Below are 22,111 nucleotides of genomic sequence, written 5' to 3'. Positions count from 1 at the left end.
TGCAGCGGGAGCCTACATTGACTCTGATAGAGGATAGAAAAAATATAGACAACACGAGAAAATCTAATACTGCTGCTTTACATGTGGCTTTGTACATGTTTCATTTTCAGCTGTCAGAAGGTGAAAATAATAGTCTAAGTCACACATTAACTTTACAAAACGTAGGCTCCCCTATATCTACAATATTTGAAATCCTCAAATACCTTGGCTGCACATGGGAGAATGGGAGCCTTTGATGGCACCTGTTATTCAAATAACCGAGTGCTGGTTATTTTCTCCCGTGATCATTAGTGTCAAGAACGGAAGGGCTGTTCTGCAGGAACGTTTTCATCTGGGGAAGAGACAGCAGGAGGAGAAACTGACAGTGGAAAGAATCTATCGCAGAGGCTGAGATACACAGGAAAGTGGGATTAAACTGTCCCTGGCCCCTCGATCCAGACACTTTGTAGTGCTGACCTGCACACGAACCAGACATAGAGTTGCTCAGAGGGGTTAACAAGGGGAGTAATTAAGGAGTAAAACTGTGTGCGAACACTTTCTTTCTCTCTTTCTCTCTCTGACTTTTCCCTCTCTATCCCTCCACTACGGCTCCTTCATCAACTCTAGTTCCCCTCTCCCAGAGCTCTTTGTTGGCTCTCTGCTCTGCTCTAATCTGGCATGCTGTTCCCCTCTTAATTTGGGGACTCATTACGAGAGTGATTATCTCACTGCACTCTGTGCGGGTTTAGATAGAAGACGGTGGCGGTTTAGGTTGTTGAGCTATCTGTGTTGCTGCTTGAAATATATATATTCTGTGATTTCCAGCTTAATACAGTACAGAGGTTATCAATAAATGAGTCAGATGTGGTAATATGTGACTAACTGAGCCTTGTGTCCTTTTGTACACAAGTCACTTTCAGCTCAGGGATCATCCTTCATGCCGGCCCAATGTGACTTAAAGGATTTGCTATATAAACCACAGGAAAAGGAGCATGACTTAACTCATGATTCCACACGATTACCTTATGAAGCTTATATAGATTATACACATGACTCATTATTCAATTTTGCTCACATTTTTGGGGCAGTCCGGATTATAAGGAGTTATAGCTAAAAAACAAAGTCAAAACGATGAATACCTGTGGACGTAGTAGGACGGCACAATTCTCGATTAGGTCAAATTAGGTTAAATAGTTTGAATTGTGTTGAATCTGCAAACGCCTTTGTAAAATAAAACCTTGATTTGATGACCTTGTTTGATTAATTTAAATGACTAAATTAATCCATAGTAGAGAGGGATATTCAATAATTAATCCATATAGTGTACAATATATTGTGAGACAACCTTTGAAAGGATTTTGACTATTCTACTGGTTTGTAGCACAAGTCAGGGGTAGGCTTTAGAGCAGCCATCAATATGAATGTGAGCAACTGTTCACCCTGTTATAGACTGGAGCTGTACAGTTACTCTAACCTTGTGCCCAAACTGATGCAAGACTTGGCTCCAGACCCCATGATCCTCAAAGAGATTTAGTGGAGAATTTAAATGAATGTATTACAGTGCAAGAGTGCTTTCAATCTCGTCCCCGGTGCAGCGAGCAGACACAAGAGGCTGTATCTCATATCGCCACATGGTGGCACTAGAGAGCAGTGTTTATGCTTGTGTCTATGATTTCATCCCTCCAGGCGTCAGAGGCATGTCCAACTCTGAGAAACCAAACTGAACTCTGCTCTATTGTGCCTGTTGCCGATGTACATGGGCTGAAATACATGCCAACAGAAACTGAATTTGAATCATTTATATTTGAATTTGAATTGCTAAACTTGAATAATTGCATTGAAAAAGTGAATTTGAATCACATCATTTAAAATTGTATTGTTCAATTTGAATCATTGTATTGAAAAACTGAATCTGAATGGTTTAGTTTGAAATTGAATTTACTCGTTTGGAACTGAAATCCAATAAATCATGATCATCAATGAAAATTCAACACTCTATATATCTTCACATCCAGTTCTCACAATTCAAATTCAGTTCACAAAATTCAATTTCAAGTTACTGTGACAGACATCCGGGTACTTGAAGGATGAAGGAAGAGCAATCAAGCGCAGATCAATAGATAACGTTTCTCAAAGTCAAGCATCCTTCTTTGGTAGGACTGGTCCTCCAGAGGCCAGGCTAGGCGCCTCTGTTGCATTTGGAGAACATGTAAATGGAACAGGCTAGCAAGTGCACGTCATTTGTGCACGCTGCATTGCAAAACACTGGCTTAAATGGTTGTGGAACTGTGAACTGTGCTGTTCAGTTGTTTTGTTGACATGGAGACTGAATCATCGTCAGTCTGCTTGCAGGAGGAGAATCTACTGTCGGCTACATTGCCCGCCACATGCCATGGTCGGTAACATTACCGACACTAACAGGCTATGATGTAAACAATAGTCATTATCTCTTATTTATCCCTTGTCAATATATTAAAAACTTGTAAGAGTTCATGTTTGTAGTTGTCATAACACTTACTGGTATGGTGTATTGCATTAATTAATCTTAATTACATTAGGCTTACAGTAACAAACAGTTTACATTAGGTTGCAATTTATTGCATACATGTAACATTAGCTCATTGTTCAGTAGCTTCTAGCTTTCAAACAAATGCAGTGCAAAATATGATCAGCAACTACAACAAGGTAAACGCTACCAACTAAGGAGCTACCACATGATATGCAGTAAATTGCATGTGAGAAAGGTTAAATAGAGCTGTAGGCACACAAGCTTTAACCAACATATGAACAGGTTGGTTAACTACTGGACTAACTCAACCCTTGTGTTGTTCTCCCGGGTCAAAAAGGGACCAAACTTTTTCAGATTTTTTTTTTTAGTTTTTTACTAACACCACCTTAGTACCACTAGTTTTACCGAACTTTTTAGAATTCATGGTCAATGACCCTCCTTTTATATAGACTTATACCTAATATTTGAGTTAAAAAGCAAAATGTATGAATTATTTTGACTAATAGTTAAGATTAGAGGATCGTACAGATGAGTTTCATCAGAAATGAAAGTGATCAATTGTACTTGCAAAGAGCTTTGTCTGGAATCCAATCCATTTTTTGTGATAATTTGGTTAAAAAGAAACACATATTTCAGCAGAGCCGCGGGAACATATTTTGAATTGGGGGGTGCTGACAAATTTCCAGTGAAGTTTTCAGCCCAAGTCAAGCACCACACACCTAACTGCATCCATCCTAATTTATTTCACTGTACAGAGATTCAATTCCTTATAAATAGCCTATCCAAGACAACAATTAGCCTGCCATAGGCTACTGACCTGGAAACACCAGAAAATAATACACTGTTATCGCTATTCAACCAAATATATATTTCTTTAGATATACATCACTTTATTACAACAAAGGCCCTTTGTGGTGTCCGAACAGTAAGGCTTTGATAAAAAAACTAAAACACGTACACGCTCCACAAGTAAAAAACAAGAATAGTCCATAATACAAGACAGAACCAATAGGCACCAGCAACGCAAGATAGGCACACAGCTGCCACAATGGCACAGAATAAACACATCACTGAATTATATTAATTCAAATGAAAGTGAACTAAGCCAGTCAGTCCTGACACAAACATAGAAATAGAGAAATGAAGCCTTAAGTGTTAGTAGCACAGCAATAGCATAATTTAAGGAATAAAGATATTGGGCCGTATGCAACAGTTCTTAACAGGGCCTAAACATTTTATAACAATACGGTAGGAAAGTTAAAATATAGGTATGATATAGGATAATTAAATATAGATGCAAGCTCATTCTGGTTTTTCAATTAGAAGGGCTTACACGCATGTAAAAAAACACCATTATAAACTTTCTGTTGAACTGTTACTGAACAGTGGCTTCCGATTTACTGCACAGCGTCAGCATACTAATAAACCAGCATTCTTACCTTGTGCTGCAGTCATAACACAAAAAATCCTCATCTCCAAAACGTCTACCAAGTGTGACCCCGAGGCTGCAGCGCTGAGTTGACGTTGTTAAGGTTCCCTCCGTGGCTGCCCTGGTACTGCTAGCTTGGCTAACAACATTAGCTCCATCGTCGTCAGTTAATAGCAGGTCGCTCTGGGAGTGTTGAGGTGGAGAGGTGCTGCTAGCTTGGCTAACAACATTAGCTGCCTCGTGGTCTGTTGCTAGCAGGTCGTTCTCGGAGTGTGGAGGTGGAGAGGTGCAGCTAGCTTGGCTAACAATATTAGCTGTCTGGTGGTTTGTTGCTAGCAGGTTGCTCTGGGAGTGTGGAGGTGGAGAGGTGCAGCTAGCTTCGCTAACAACATTAGCTGCATGGTGGTATTTTGCTAGCAGGTCGCTCTGGGAGTGTGGAGGTGGAGAGGTGCAGCTAGCTTGGCTAACACCATAAGCTGCCTGGTGGTTTGTTGCTAGCAGGTTGCTCTGGGAGTGTGGAGATGAGGGGCTGCTGCTACTTCTTTCGGTTACAGTTGCTGAGTATTCTGCCTCCGATCTTTTAGGCTTTTTAGCCTGTGGTTGATTTATGAAGAAATACAAAATGTGCTTTTGTGCCATGGCTAGCGAACATCTGTACTGTTGACCCGCCGGGAAAGTTCCAGCAAGTCTCTTCACTCAGTAGCGTCGGAGGCAGCGCTGCTCTCTTGGCAGATTCATTCTAATCAAATTATGTGTTTATTTCTTACTTACCAAATTGTAAAAGGTATTACATTTAATTTCTAATGAAAGGGATTAGGTTTATATTAATAATCAAATCATCATTAAAAATAAATGTTCTTGTTTTTTTAAATGATGGTTGTAGTTGCCTGTCCTTTTGTTAGGGGGTGCTGCAGCACCCTCCGCACCCTTAGTTCCCGCGGCCATGCATTTCAGATATAGAATTTTTTTAAAGGAGTCAAATTTGACCCAAGGACTACAGGGGGGTTAAAGCTTTCTTCTTCTCTCTGCAGTCTAGAAGCAACACCATCTTCATGTTGAATATACTTGTGTGTACAGTATTAATGTTTAAAAAAAATGTATAATGAAGATACACATATTGTTAATGTCTTTTTAGAGCTTGTATAGGCTACCTAACAAGTTATTATTATAACAGGTAGCATCTGAACATAATTATTTAGTTAGAAACTTCCTGTGTACTGGTCCTAATTTGATGGGAGTTATAGACATTGAAAGACTAAAATATACAAACAAAAGAGTTAATTTAATGCATTTATTTTTCTAATGCCAATCTCTAATATAGCAAATGACCTATTCAACATCTGTCTATTGCGTCTGTCTCCCTGCTCTCTTGCCTTTTGCTTTCCCTCTCCTCCTCCTCTCTCCTTTCTGATGCTAGTGCAGCGCTTGGGCCTGGTTGGTTTGTCCTCTTGGAGCGGGGCAGTCAGACTGGTGCATACTGCCCAAATGCCCCGTCCATGTTGATAAACCAGGGCCAACTTGCTGCTGTGGCTTCCATCCTCAGTGACCGCCCCCGTTTGTTCCTTAGTCCCTGTTAAAAGACAGCAAATACAAGAAAAAGATGGTTACTGTTATGGATGCTATAATATTACATTACGTTATACTTTTTAAGTGGGAATCTACTCATACATTTTGGCTTTCATTTAACTAACATTTGCTAGTAAAGTAAACAAGGGGCAGATTTACCTCCCATCCTCAGCTACAACGATAAACGCACCAGTTTCTAAATCTCTGCTAACATTACGTATTGACAATAACAGCATATAAAAAGAGATGATAATGACACCAGACATTAACCTTTACAAACACAAACGGCACAAAAGACAGCAAACCAGCTAACAGCCTAATGTTAAATGATAGGTTCAGTTAGCGTAATATTAGCTTGTGATGTCTCTACCTTATTATTAATAGCAATTTGTACCAGCATTAAAGCGTTTAGCTTTACATTGATGTAACACATTAACGGTGATAACAAATATGCAGCAAAAACTAAAGATACTTGAATTTAAATGATTTTTGCGGAGTCAGCGATGCCGCTCCAATTCTGCTTCACTCCGCTTACGTCCACCATTGGGTTTTTTAACAAGCCGACAAAGCCACATGCATGGGATTGTGGGTGATTTGAGAGCGCGAAAGATACACATTAATCTTTGCTCGATTGCTCTTTCTTCACCTTTCAAGTGTGTCTGTCACAGTAACTTGAAATTGAACTTTGTGAACTGAATGTGAAGATATACAGAGTTGAATTGTCATCGATGATCATATTGGATCAAACTATACTATACAGATTCAGTTTTTCAGTGCATAGATTCAAATTTAATAATACAATTTCAAATGATGCTATTTAAATTCAGTTTTTCAATGCAATTATTCAAGTTTAGTAATTCAAATATAAAGGATTACAATTCAGTTTCTGTTGGCACATATTTCCGCTCACAGATAGTAGTACCACAATCACTGGAAATGTGAATAGGCTTTAATCCAACTTTGTGAAAAAAAAAGATTAAAGAAAAATGATAACAAGAAGAAATCAATTTGGAATTACTGCTGTTACACACATTTAGTATTCAATTATTAATGATCATTTTTTCTAAATTTTATGCAATTTAGTTACCCTGGATTTCAGTTGTTTAAAATGACATAAAGTTGTCATCAAGTTATGGGCAATACAGAAAGATATGGAAAGTTAATCCCAGATGTGACCATTGTGGGCTGCCTAAGCAGTGATACAGCATGACAATGAGGCTAAATGTTCATTTCTGTTGTTGATGAGCTAGTTCATTATCCTGCTTCCGACAGCAGACACTCATGAAAGAGATGAGCGTGGGAGGATATTGTGTCAGAGCCTTGTAAGAAGCAGTCCACTGGTTACCGACAAATTTAACCAATTAAACAAATGCTGCATTAAAAGCATTTTGTTGCTCCCAATGTGACCTGAATTAAATCGTGCTCATGCCCAAAGGCTTTTTCATGGAAACTTTATTTCCTATAATAAACATCCATTTGTGATAACAGACTTTTCTGTTACTGCACACTTAGGAAATCTATCCTTTGGCACTCGCTGTCGGCAAGTTCAACATAAGGCAGCAATCAATTGCTAATTCACACACAAGTGGACAGAAGTCTTCAGTCAGGCCAGCAACTCAAAGGCACTAATTCAACAACCGCTCGTCCTGTTTGTATCCCAAGCGGCTGTTTGTAAAGATTCACAGTGACCACACAAATCCTGGGCACCGTGATTAATGTCCCCCATACGTCTAGAGTTGTGGATAAAGAGACGTGGATCTGTAGGAATTTTATTGATCTGGACCGACAAATAAAGATGACATTTGCTTGCTTTAATAGATCTTTTAATTTGTCACGCTAAGCTAAAATGTAATTCCATGTCAGCAATTCCACACTTTTAAAATATCATGTAAGGGGCATGTGATTCAGAAAGAAGGAAAGACAGCAAGAAAAAAAGAGGAAAAGAGCATTTGTTTTACCTCTGTCTCTATCTCCCAAACACACATACAAACACTTTATTCTGCATTCAGAAGAAAAGCCTCAGTGTTTGAACAGCTTTGGTATCAAGTTTGAGCGGAATAAAAGCGCAGACCTCCCTTTGAGGCAGTCCATGTCATACAGGGAACATTGAGCCATCAAGCCAGGCGGCCAGAAGCATTGTTGAGAAATTACACATGGGGGCTTGTGATTTGGCCTTGGCTTAACATGGGAGAAAAGGGAGGAGGAGAGGAGGATAGAGCATGTGGAATTTTCAAAGCTCTAAAAAACAAAAGATTCTCACATCCGGGGGAGGCTTCTCTCTCCATCTGAAAACAATTTGTAGTTCGTACTGGAGATAATGCCCACTTTCCCTCTTCCTCTTTGTCATCACATTTCATCCCTCTTTCACCAACTTCCAGCCCTCCTATCTCACCCTCCCTTCCGCTATCAAACGCTTTGTGATGGGGCCGCAGTGTGGGAGCCCCGCCACGGCAGCATGCTGTGATTTGAGCAGCTTGCCGCCGAGGACGTGCTCGTCGGAGGCCGGATCAATAAGCGCGGATTCTACACACAAAGCTGAGGTGACAGGCAGAGACTGTGAGAAAGGGGAGCGTGACCTTTGGAGAATACAATTTAAAACATCTCTCAGACTCTGGCTAAGTTAACTCTGGCACCATGCTGTGCCTGCACTTGCAGATCGTTTATTTTCCTGGACAGTACCAATTGAGAGAGTGGAGGGGAAGAGGGGCTGGTATTTGGATGGAGGTGAGAATAGCAGTTAGTCGGGGTTGTGGTGGTGGTGGTGGGGTGGGGCGTAGAGAGGAGCACCAATTTCAGCGTGTTGTGCCGACAAATTTACTTGTTTTGTCTTCCTTTTTACTCCTCAGCTCTTTGTCTCTCCCTCCACTCTACCTCGTTGTGTTTTATCAGTCGTCCTGTAGAGATTGTTTAAGGATGCAACCCAAATGCAGTCGAACACAGTCTGAACACACATTCTGCACACAGGTTTTCCTCAGCCTCATTTACTTCATATACAACAAATAGATGGTCCAGGTCTGTACAATTACAATGACGAGCAGACAGAAAATCTATTTTTGTCCGCCTTGATGATTTAGTTGCTTCTTTCTGTCTTTTTCTCTCACACATGTGCACCGATCCCTCTCTTTTCCTCTTTTTCTTTCGCTTTCTGCTGCACCACGGACAATGTAAGGCCTTCTTTACAAATGTCTCAAAAGATAAAGTCTTGTACTAAAGTGCCGAGTCCATGTTCACAATTAAGAAGACATGTTATTTTTAAACTATTATTTTATAAACTGCTATTGACTAAGAATTTATATTTTATCAGATGCATGGACAGATTTAACAGTGTGACATGCAGCGGGCTCAAAGGGGCTGTGTTTTTCATGTGGAATGTCTGGCCTTTTAAAAGAATGTAATATATGTATTCATGAAGCATTTCATGAATAAGTTGGTGTTTGGATGGAGCAAGTGAGGTGTGCAGCTGCGATCTCTCCCTTTTCTCCCTGAGCTGTCCTTCCTGTTTCCTAACAGCAGGGGGCAGTGGTAAGTGAGGCATCTCTTTCACTGGTGACTTTTTGTCCTCTCAGACTGATGGGGCTGCTGCAGTCTTGTCTAGAGGAATAACGGAAGAGAAACAGGATAGAGAGGGGGGGAGAGAGATAGAGAATAAGAGTGGGGGGGCTGCTGCATTGCACAACACAACGGTGAAGGGGGGACGGAGAGGATGCCGGTGGATTTATGTTTTTTCTTCTTGTTTTACATCTCAATTGTGTTTGGACAAGCCCCACTCTACATGTGTAATTACCACTGACACTGTTACTTTTTCCAGACACAAGTTCAGGCCTCGCCTGGGTGATTAGTATGCTTTGTTTCTCCGGGGCACTCGTAAATACAAAAACCGAGGGCCCTCAGTGTGTTAGTCGTATATTTGTTTTGTTTCTCTTTTTCCTCTCTGTTCCCATTAACTTGAACTTACTCTTATTAATAGCTCTCAAGGACAAAAGGGGATTCATGTGCAAGTCTCATTTTCTCTCTCTTGAAATTGCCATTGGTGGGCATCATTAAATTTGTGAATAATTCTGGGAGATTTGCTGTCTACATTTCCTGTTTCCGGCATTTTTGGACTGAAAATAACACCATATCACTGTAATCACAATTCATTTGATCTCCCATTCAGCTGGGACAAAAGGGAAATGATAACAGCTATATATTTCCTCCGACAGAAGGGTTTCCACTAATGTCTATAACAAACCATTCATGGCAAAGATTACGTCTTCGAGGAAAATTAACATTCATTGCCACGCAGTCGAAGATTAAATCAATTTCTCTGCTTCCGTCACATCACGTTATCAGCCTTGAGATGGTAAACACACAGTAAGTGCCATCTTCCTCATGGTCCAGAGGCATTCTAACACATGCCATAATGTGCCTTGTCTACATGGTAATGTTTACAACAGTGACATGCCAGACATAAATACTCACATTGGCTGAATTTATTGAAGAGTCGGTGTGGGCGCACATCCCAATTTTGCCAGCAGTTAGTAGCTGCCTGAAGTGAATCAAAAGCTCATCAGGTGACATCAAATTATGTTTGCATTGTTTATTTCTATATGGCCACACACATAGAGGAGAAAAAGTGATGTTATAGTACATCTGTAAATCCAAGCTAAATCATCTAACATGCATGTAATTCTAAAGAAAGGTAATATAAATATAAATCCACCTGATAGACGATATAGTTTTGCAATGGATACTTTTTTTGACTCTATATACACACCTGTGTTTCCTTCTTTACCGAACCCTCTTTCTGAAGCAGTGAGGAGATTGGATTGTGCATTAATGCCTTAAGTGACCCTTATGTTGCCCCAAAGCAAACAGAGCACTTCTTCTAAACAACAAACATCCCTCAGGGAAACAAAATATTCTTCCCTCCTTCTCCGGCCTTCAGTCTGCTGCCAACATAACCGGTGATACTATGGTGACAAAAACAGGCTGATTCAACAGACCCTAGGGAGGTCTTCTGTTTCCTTCCCTCCCACGAGCCCTCCATTTAGCCCCCACCACAAAAAGCCATCCTGCTATTTGATGTTCCATGAAAACCAATTAGCTGGTCACATTTCTGCATGTAAATGAAATGACTTGTTTCCATGGAACCTGCAGGACCTCAAAGACATATTCCTGCTGCCGGCGCGTGTGACGCAAGGTCTGCCAGCATTAACATTTGATAAGAAGGGTCGTTTACAACTCCCAGCTGCTTGCCAGCATCAGACAGTGACCTTTCAAACAACAGTAAATTTTACAGACCTTTTAAAAAAATGCACCCTGCCTTGCCCACGCTCAGTCTCATCATCTCTAATGATTTCCTTATTTTGACCATGGCACGGAGGTGTTTCTGCTCCCTTTACATAACCCACGCAAAGATATTCCTCCATTCATACCGCCTGATATTTCAATTCAAGCCATCCGCCGTCTGGATTATTACTCATGAGAAGTTTATTTATTTATCCTTTTTTTATTTCAGCAGAGACACATTCTTCACCAAGCTCTATTGGGTTAGATGGTGAGGTGAATTTTTCCTCCGGCTCCTTTTCTTTCAGATTGTCAGTCTGCCTCCATGGTTGTCAAAACACAACCTCTGTGCACACCTCTTGCAAAGTGTAGAATTAGAAGGATTATGGCATTGAACGATTTTCATTACTGGTCACTAGTTTATCATTGCTGTGGTAAATCCTGCTTAACACAATTTGGCTATGTGAATTGCAGAATGTGGTGCAAACGATGCTAGATAGAGAACAAGAAGTAGATTAGCCTCGGAGAGCGAACAGTACATGAACTAATTCAAAGGATGGCGTGAATAATACATAAACTGTTTGAGACTGTTGAAAAGGAAAATGACAAATAGCAAAGAACTGCAATGATACTCAACAACCTTGAGAAGCAGAAGACATTCATTGGAAGAAGCACCAATACTCATGTAGGAAAAAAAAACAGAAGGAGCCATTGTGTGCAGCTTATTCTATTACGCTGTTTGCTTGCCATGGCAACAGCCAAACTGTTCTTATTCCCTACTCGTCAAATACTGACGCTGGTTCAGTGGCTCTCACTGTCAGGCGCAAAGGCAAAAAGCCCCTTTTGGCAGCTGTCTAGCATGGTCTGTATGGTGGATGCATGGGCATAGCAGCAGCTCGCCCGCAGCGCTGGAAGATGATGTATTATGAGTGGTGAAGTATTTTTTCCAAAGAGACCAGAGATCAAGCCCCGATTCTGTCCCGTGTGTCACAACACTCATTTTTATAACCCTACCCACGTTCTAACAAAGTGTTTTCACCCTGCACGTTAAAAAATTACGCCAAATTCGTCCCAACCCAGAGTGTCAACAAGTGATGCCAAGAGTTGATCCCAACCCACATCGTAGATTAGTGATGCCAAGGGGACCTGGCCAAGCGGGTTGAAAAATGATGCCGAAGGAGAACCCAGAGCGTCAAATATCGTCACGGATGGAATTACATTAAAACTAGCTGAAAAAGCAGAAGGCAAAGCTCACAATCTACTGGTCAATTTTCGTTCCTACCCTCACCTGTGGATATGAAAGCTGGGTCAGGATCGAAAGAACAAGATCCAAGGTACAAGCGGCCGAAATGGGTTTCCTCAGTAGGGGGGCTGGCGTCTCCCTTAGAGATAGGGTGAAAAGCTCAGACATCTGTGAGGAACTTGGAGTAGAGCCGCTGTTCCTTTGCCTCGAGAAGAGCGATTTTATTTTATTTGGGCATCTGGTAAGGATGCCCCCTTAATGTTAATGTGGCTCAGGAAGGGGAAGTGTGGGGTCCCCTGCTGGAGCTGCTGCCTCCGTGACCCGATCCCGGAAAAGCAGACAAAGATGGATGGATAGTTGAAAAGACCCATGCGTCTGACTGAGAGGCTAAAGGAGACTTTTTGCAATGTAGTAACGCCAATCCCCCCTGATCAATTGTCAGTTTTTAGGGTGCTGGGAGTAAGACCGTGTTTCAACAGCCTGTTCAACAATCGTTCAATCCTTCAATCTGTCATCATGTATGAACATGACAGTAAAAAGTTTTGAGTGACTTTATACTGGTGCCATAAAAGGTCAACCATAAATCTGTCTCTAGCTGCTATCACATAATGATTGTGATATACTTTGACCACAACAGCAGGAATAAGGCAAGACTTGTGAACTCAACCAGATGCTGCTTAATTTCCAATATGGTATCTTATTCAATTTTATAGCATTTGAAAAAACAAATTGAAGTGCTTTTGAAATAGTGTTGAGTAAAAGGTGACATATTCCAGTCTGGGATTAGCCATCAACATACATTCCTTTAATTTTAGACTAAATAATTCCTAATTTCTGCTTTTCTAACTCAAACATTTGGTATAATTTCCTATAAATAAGGTTTATTGACTATACATTCCAAAAATAACTGTAAAACTCAAGTTGATAAGTTAGTGTTACGTAGAGTTAAAACGTCAAAAGAAGTGACAAACATTGAAAAAGGTTTTAAAAAAGGGACAAAAACGTAAGAAAAAGTTAAAAATAGTGATTAAAAAGCGGCAACAAAAGGTTTGATTTTCAATTTTGACTGAAAGACAACGCAAGGGTTAAATAAATAATACATCTATCGCAAGTTCAAAGAGGCACAAGTCACATATTTAAATAGCTTGTTTTGTCCGACTAACAGTCAAAACAATACAATAAAGAAAAACTGATTAAAAAAATGTCTTACGTTTGCTTCTCATTTACTGTAAGAAGCATAAATTGGCTGGCACTGTTGCTTGATAAATTAATACTCGCCAAAATTGTTCTGTCATGCAAAAATATCTGTTTAATCGTTTCAATACTAATGTCTATATTTGATCCTTAAATCACTGTATCTCAATCTGATGATGACAGACAACTTGCTATTCCTTTAATTCTTCTGTTTTACTGTTTTTGACATACAGTAGTACAAACAATCAGCAGTAAATTATGCTTTATTATTATAGTTCTCCTTCAATCACTATAAATGTGTCTTTAACTGGATTTCGGACAAAGTATTGTCTTACATGCCACAGAAAGTCTTTTCCGTGGTTCCAGAACGTACAAATAGCAAGTCCCACTCTTCAGCCCATTGATGTGCTTTCAACGCCTCTCTGCCCTCGCTGCCATCTGTATAGCCAGTGGTCGATCAATCTTCTTGACTTCACCGTTTGGTCACAGCAAGTGTGGTTTTGATAAATCTTTCAACAACAACAACAACAAAAACAACACAGGTAGACTTTTATGGCAGATTGAGCAGCTTTCTCTGTTACAAAGTGCTCCCACACCAAACTTTTTCTCATAAGGAACCTTCGAAATATCATTGCAGATAACGTTTTTTTATGATTTATTGCATGGGCCAGATTATCAGCATGTAACATCAGAGTGTAGGTGAGTGGATGAAAAAAATACTCAAAAGTACAAAGCTAAATAGCCTCACATCTGTGGACCTGAAACCACCAATCAGCTTCATTCTCTTTATAATGAAAGTAAGCAATCTTTGGAATGACCAATCCGATATACAGTACAGCATCATCCCTGTACCAATTTAAAGAAATATTTGATGTTTTTACAGTGTGAGGATTGTAAAATGTCAACCTCTGTACATTATTTAATCTGTACTACATGCTATCCACACTAGTGTCACTGAGCTACAATGGAGCCTCATTGACTAATATGATGTGCAGTTCAGATGTGTACTACCATGAGGCACTTAGACTGGGCACCGTAGGCCCAACTGAAATGCCCTCAAGACAGAAAAATGGTCAAGGCTGCTCCTAAGGGTTCTAACAGTGCATACTAATACATGTGTACTAGCTAACAAGTGTTCATTGCAGGCGCTGAAAGAATAAAAACAGAGATTTCTAGTACACATTTCTGTTTTAAACATAGTTTTCCTTCATAGCTTCGTAATAAAGGGCTGGGATGCCTGAATGACAAATCCCGGCATTAATTTAAAGTACCTCTGTGATTAAAGTATGGCATTTTCAAAAAAAGGTGCACAGAGTGGGTGCAGCCCAGTAACCTACTCAGACTTGTGCAAGCATGATCCAGAGTGTATCATGGAATAAGTTACACCTTCACGAGACAACTATGATACATGGTTGCCTTGTGATAAGACCAAGAAGAGTTAGTATACCACACTGCACATGGCCTAATAAGTGTGATGTAGAGGGATTTGGAAGGGATTTGGATAGATGTGAGGACTGTATGTAATCTTTCTCAACCTCCTTCAAATGAATCCTTTATTCCTTTAAGCCACATCTGATGGGACCTCAGCGGGCACTCAATCAAAACCTCTCTCTTTCCCGTTCACTCTCTCTCTAGGTAAGGAAATCCGTCCAAGCCCCCTCCCCGCAACACTGTTATTAAAACAACCTCCACATACACAGTGCGCGATACAGTGCTGCACGCATAAATATGCCTGTCACGGGTGCTCTTTCTCTGTCTTTTTACCGTTCTCTCTCACACATGCACACAAACACTGTACAAACACCCAGGTCATCACTTCCCTTCAAGTGTGGTCAGGATAGCAAATACTGTAGATTCCAACTTCTCTCTCACCCCATGCTGTCCTTCCTCCTTTGACCTATAAACACAGCAGCTTAACACTCAGGAGACTGACCGAGTGTCAAGTTCCAGTAACACCAACAGCCACAACAGTGAAAGTGCATGAATGATGTGAGTCCTGAAAAGGTGGCTCTTGGTTGACTATGTTGTGCATAGCAGGTTTTGCATTCTTTGTAGTCCAATTTTTAAATCCTTTGTTATGTTTATGGTTCATGAAGTTTGCTGCAAGGCAACACGGCAACGCGCATCTTGTCTCTACACTGCTGCTACGTTGTAAAATATGTTGAGAGCAACATACAGTTTAGTACAGGGGGTTGCAGGGCGATGCATGTGGTCAAGGATGAAGGTTTTAAAGTGCTACTAGTAAAAATAAATTAACAATAAATTGCATGTGAAGGAGTAAAGTTGTTATGACATGTTGTCCACAGTACAGTCCATTCATTTTATGCATTATGCTGGCATCCATTCAAGTGCATGTAGGTTTATTTTGTCTATGGGCTGTCAGATTTCTGAGGTATTATGCTAACGTTCTTTCAGCTGCCTCTCAGTAACGTGTATTCCTTTGTCGGGTCAATGCTGCCTGAGGAGGAGCTTTAGCTTGAAAAGCTCCATCTGTACGGACTGCATACATTTAGCCATACAGTATCCTTGTGTTGCATGCTAATATATTAATTGTGCATTGTTTTTATATTACAGCATTGTGCATTTTTCATCTACCTGTCATTTTTTGAATTACTGGACCTGACTGTTGTGTTAATGAACAAGTCCTCCAACCAATACGCAACCAAAACACACAAAACACAACCCATTGGAGCCGTTAATGTCTCAGCGCCCTTAGAAGTTGCAGGAAATAGACCCACAAGCCTATTTTTCATCTAAACGGAACAATTGCAGTTTCAAACATGTTGTTAATGTTGTGAAATGGTTTGGTTTGGTTAGGTTTAGGCACAAAAACTACTTGGTTAGCTTTACGCAACAAATCTACTTAATTTTGTCAAGAAAAAGATCATGGTTTGATTAAAAACCAGTGCACTTTTTATGCCATTTCCAGTTATGCACATTGCACAGAATGCGATGTAGTTCCATTTATTCTGTAAAAAGATTTTTAAATGGTACACAAACCTTGTGTTTGTATGATCCATCCACCACTCCAATCTACCTTCTTACAGAGTTTGGCACTCTTACACTTTGTCACCTTACTCCTGCATTACTGTAGTCATTAGAGGTCGCCGCCTAACAATAAACAGAATTATGGGTCCTAATTGCATCGTTTTTTGGAATGAGGAAAGCCTCTTAATGAGAAACTTGTAGATGCTTTTATTGAGAAAATATTTGGTTAGTGAATGCAAAGTCTAATACAAGACATTTTATTTCAATTTCCAGGTTTAAAGGAGCCTCATTAGAATTGCTCTCTGCATGCTCTAGACAAGGTCCTTTTGATATTCTATACACAGGTAATCAAATGCAGAAAAAAAATATATGTGTGTAGTTTTAGCTTGAGAAAGAACATTTACGGCTTTGGATGTTTAAGGCACTATATTTGTAAGTGCATGCTGTAATGCAGTTGTAACATCCCTTGTCACTATAGGGATTAACAATCAGAGAAGCAGTAAAGAAAACGTGTCAAAGCAAACAGTCAAAGTGCTTTAAAACCATTCAATCAGCTAATTGAATAGTGGGAAGGACACCATTGACAACAAATGGATATATAGCTAATTAGTGCTTTCCTTTTCTTAAAGCTGTGCACATAAACACTGGAATGAAGTGCAGAACGGAATTTGGATAACCAACTCATGAACAAGTGGCTTAAATAGCAGTTTGATATTACAGACTGAAAAAAACAAGGGACCTCAGTTGCTCATGTCTCTGTTAAAGACCTGCTAGAGATTACGTTCCCAATAAAAGCTTTCTTCTTTATTGTTTGTGTTGAGGCACATTACAAGTCTAATGGCGTTGATTCTTTTGCAGGGAGAACTACATGATCTATAACGTGTAAAGACCTCAATTGCAGAATTAAAGGACCTGCAAAAACACTGATGTCTTCTCTTACCTAAAGCAAACAAACTTTAAATTATATTGTTTAGAATATTCTTTTACCAGAATACATCTCACTTTCGGTGTTCAAGCTTTGGGGTCTCCTTGTGGCTTAGGGCTCCAAGACGCTGATCAGGTATGGAAATGTACCCAGTTAAAGTGTATCTTCAGACCTTTGTTTCATAATCATACCTGCTCTCCCTCTCCTCATTCCCTGCCACCTTTTCTCTGTCCACCAGCTGGGACATCCCCGGTGAGGTTGAGATAATTTGAGAAATTAATTTAAAAAACTTTACCAAGGGCACATCAAACTCTTTCCCATCTCGGCAGGAGGGAACTTCATCAAGACCCTGCTGACATGGGGCTTCTAATGAGGAATCCTGGCAGACCTGAAATCGTTTAATATTTTCAAACAGGACAGCGCTATAGCCTTTATCTAACGTCCATGCCATAGATTTAGACCCATTTCTATTGAAACTTTAATCCTAACCATGTCCAAAAGGATCATGACTCTGAGTGGCCATGTTATGCAGTGGAAAAAGAAATCCACAAGCTGTGGATTTTTTCTGAAATGTCATGTAAATGCCGTATCCAGTGATGTTGGCTATTGATAAGCAATCCAAATCACAACCAACAGAGAAAAAGTCATCTAAAATGTACACTGTCACTGGGGGGGTTATGAGTAATTGTTAAGTCAATAGTATTGATCATCAAACCCATCAACCACGAGCAATCATACAAATCTAATTTACAGTACTGTCTCTTTAGTTTTGTCATTTATTTATATTGAGAGTTAACGTGTGTGCACATTTGTCCTAAGGCCTGAACACAGCAAGATCTGTCTTGTCTTTTTAATCCTAACAATGAAATAAGATTCAATTATTTTAATTTATCTATTCTTTTATAGGTTTGAGTCTGAAGGTTGAATAAATATCATCACTTAACCTGCTGAAACAAGGCTGCAGAATTTGCCCAAATAAAAACATTACTGAGGTGTGAACATGTTATGATAGAGGGAAAAAACGTTTTTTCTACAAATTGTGAGCTCTGTCTGACTTGTCACCTGAATAATGTGTATTTGTGATTGCTTGTCTGTGTCTGTGAGCCCGTCTGTGGCTGTGTGTGTATCTGCGTGCTGCATTTTGTCCGTGTGTGCAATAGTGCCGCCTGAGTGTTTGTGCTTGGAATATCTCCTGGTTGAAGAGAAGCTCCATGACTACTGCTCCCAGGGCAACAGAGGTGCAGACAAGGTAAAGAAGAATCAACAACACCCCCTATTCCTGCACACACACACACACACACTGAACTGCGTCCTGGAGGCTTTTTCTCTCCTCTCTCTGCACCCCCTTTGAATGTTACCACTCCATTAAATGGGCGGTAGCAGTTGCTATGGGTACCAGAGAGGTGGGTTATTAGGGTCCTACTGTACTCCACCTCCTAGTCAGCTCAGTAGTTATCATCTATTGATGAGATAAATCACTGCAAGGAGGTCCAAAATTGATTCAGATCCACTTAGTCCAGTTCACTTCAGACTGGGAGAAAGGGTGGGTCACAGTCACGGTAGGTTATGTTCACGACGTTCCACTTCCGAGATTGCTCCGGTGTCACTGGAAATTCCTTCTTCTCGGCAGATGTCTGTTACTTTCCCTTTCTCTGTGTTGGCCTTCCAAACATGTTTGATTAATGAGGACTAGGGTTAACTGCTCTTCAGATCTCTGCAGACTGCTAGCTAGTATATCTGTCTGTTTTTGGTTGGCACGACTAAAACTATTTTTGAATGGACACATGTTCCCCCAAAACAAGTACCTTCCCGAGGTTCCTTCTGTCTGGCACTTAGTGCCACCCATGACGACTGGGCTTGGTTTAACTCTGGTGTTGTCATCACTTTTGAGACCTTCTCGTCTCCCTCGGGTCAAATTGACCCGTGACTTATATGTGGGTTTTTAAAAGCAGTTCTGAAATAAAATGTTACGTCATAATCTATTAACAGATGTTGTTTTTATCTGAATTTCAAACAATTGAGATGACATCTCTGTTTAGGGAATGCAATCAGTCTCTACTAGAACACAATTTAAGAGGAAAGTGTGATTCATTTTTTTTTACATAAGGGTATAATTAATTATAAAAATCCAATGTGTGATCATTCTTATCTTGGAAAAAACACAGGTGGTTATTCCAGAATAGTTTTCTGAATTGAGTCAGGTATACATGTTTATCAAAGAAAATAAGGTAAGGCCTTTGATTTTCAGGTAGAAAAAATATCCTTTTTTCTTGTAAAAATTTGAAATGAGTCCATTTGACCCGAATGCCATACAAGGATTAAAGACACCAGAGCATGTTTTTCTCCCATTCTGGAATGCTGTGTAAACCCGCCTGACCCTCCTCTGCAGCACTGTGAAGAAGGTCTGTCAATGCGAGACTAATGTTACGGTAATAGTTTTACAATCTGTGAATTAAGCCTGAAATGCCATTATCTTTTCATAAGATGTCAACACTAAGGTTTCTTCCCTTTACCTCTGCAAAGCTCCGAGTTTTTTCCATCACAAGATGTTGCAAAATCCTTCAATATACACCTGGCACTCTAAAGAGAGATAGTGAAAAAGCTCCAGATGAGCTTTTGAAAATGCTGCCTGAGGCTTGTCTGGTGTGGCAGGCCAGAGCCCATAGTTGAGAAGGCTTTTGGTTCACACACACACAAACAAAGATCGACTCTAAAGTTACACAGCCAACCCACAGAGAATGGCAATCGTTACATTAGCGGCGACATTTAAGTTCTGACAAATGACCTGTGCGCCATTTAAAAGGCATTTTGTAGAAATAGAAACATCAAACTGAACATTTTTATCATTACAAACATTTTCATGTCTTTGTGCTTTCTACACAGCATGGCTATCATGCTCTCTACAGGACAAATACAAGTGAGGATATCTCATAGCAGTTCCTATGCACAACAGAAAAAATTCTTATATAAAAATGATGAATAACTTCAAACATTCTATTTTACAGAGAGGTGCAAAGAAGAATTTCTGTGTGTATTCTTGACACGTTTCACAAAACACTAGTGCCATAACAATGCAAAGGTTTGTGGACGGTATGAGGGGAATTCAAATGTTACCCACAGCATTTCATCCATCAGCCAATCCCACACGCAGAACTCTTTTCTCTTTGTCGTGTTGTATACTGTCCCTGCATTAGAACTACTGCTGTGCACTTCAGCTTTATTTTCAACCAGAGGTTTTGCTGATGGGGAGGAGACAGGTTACTCTCCCTTACTTAAGATGGGACATCAAGAGCAGTTTCTTATGAATAAATATATAAAACACCATCACCAACGGTCTTCTTTAGAACTTTTATGTTGTTGGACTTGTAGCACACACTGTTCCTTTGTTTCAGCATGACAGTCAAGAGAAAAGTAGACAGGCAGACAAAGACACACATAAAATCAAATAAAGGCAGTAAAATAATTGTTATATACATAGCGTCACCAAAACAAACTGCACACTCTTCATTATCCAACAAACATTATTGTTGAGGTAAAAAGGAGTGGGATAACAAATGACTGTTTTGGCAGCTGTTCTCTTTGTTAACTAGTTATCAATCTATTCCACAGAACGTTAGGCAAGTGAATATGCATATTTCATGCTTAGGAAGCCGTTTAAACATGTAACTTTAATGCTGCAAAAAAAAAAGAGAAATAGAATACATCAAATAGATATTGTCATAACTGTAACTTCCTATATAGTAATGTTTTAAGTTTTGAAATAACTGTTGATAGTTTTCAGTTTCTTACTTGACAAGACATGCAGTAGAGTGTGAAAAGCGGTTGTTCTGTCAAAACTCTGACCTGGCCCTGAATATGAAGACAGAAATGCATCTGGTTTACTTTCCTGTATTATCAAGGATAAGAAATGATGTGCATCTACTTACCTACTGGTAAGCGCAGTTTGACCCTTCTTCAAGGTCCCATGGTGTGAAAATGTCACTTTATGAGTTTTTTAACATTATTATGAGTTCCCCCAGCCTGCCTATTGTCCTCCAGTGGCTAGAAATGGAGAAAGGTGTGAACCTCCCCCTGGGCATCCTGCTCTCCCTTTGAGAAAATGAAAGCTCAGATGGCCAATCAGGTTACCTCCCCTGTCTCTGCTTTGCCCGCCCAGAGAGTTTGGCCCACCCATGAGAAAGAAAGAGACATCATGGCTTTCAAACAAGCAAAGTTGCAGTTGGTCAAGGCCGCACCCCCAGCCTCCACCTTGCCCCCCCCTCTCTCCTCCTCAAAAGCTACAGACTCAGAAATAGCACATACTAAGAAAGCTCATTGTGGGACTGGCTCTAGTAATTCTGCACCAAGGCTAAACTTTGGGAAAGAGACTTCAGATACAGTATTAGGGGACCACTAAGGCCTAAATAAAAGCATCCAAAGAACCATGTCATGCAACTTTTAAGCAAAATCATAGGGTGATGTCAACTGATAATGCTCATTACATGGTCTGGTAGCATTTGAAGCTGGTGATCTCTCTCCTTCTCCTTTTTTAACTCTTTCCCCTTTCTCTTCCTTTCAGTATTTTCTCTCACTTGTCTCCTCTCCAGGTTTCCCTCAACAACAGCCAGGCCAATTAAGAAATGGCTCTTGAAAGAGTAGCAATTATTCTTTTGCAAGACATACACGGCTCCTGCTTGCCTCCACACATTATTATCTCTGTGGTATCCAACAGTGAGGTTCCCGGTCAATCTCACAGTTCTGCCAGCCTCGCTGCTTCTTCTCTCTATCTGGCTGTCTGCACTGATGAGGGCCAGATTGTATAGCATGGCAGTCTGAGGTCCATTGGTGAGCAGAGAAACACAAGATAATGGGTGGATTATTAAGGGAAGCCCTGTTGAGTTAAAAGATTTTTTTATATCTTTGCCTCCACCTACACTGCCAACATCCCATCTCTCTTCTTGCATCCCATAGATTTCCCCATCTCCCCTCCTTTTTAAATGGCTCTTATCATTTCCTTTTTTTTCCCCATTG

This window comes from Etheostoma cragini, chromosome 10 (genome assembly GCF_013103735.1).
Source record: "Etheostoma cragini isolate CJK2018 chromosome 10, CSU_Ecrag_1.0, whole genome shotgun sequence".
NCBI lineage: Eukaryota > Metazoa > Chordata > Actinopteri > Perciformes > Percidae > Etheostoma > Etheostoma cragini.
This window is presented reverse-complemented; position numbering follows the sequence as displayed.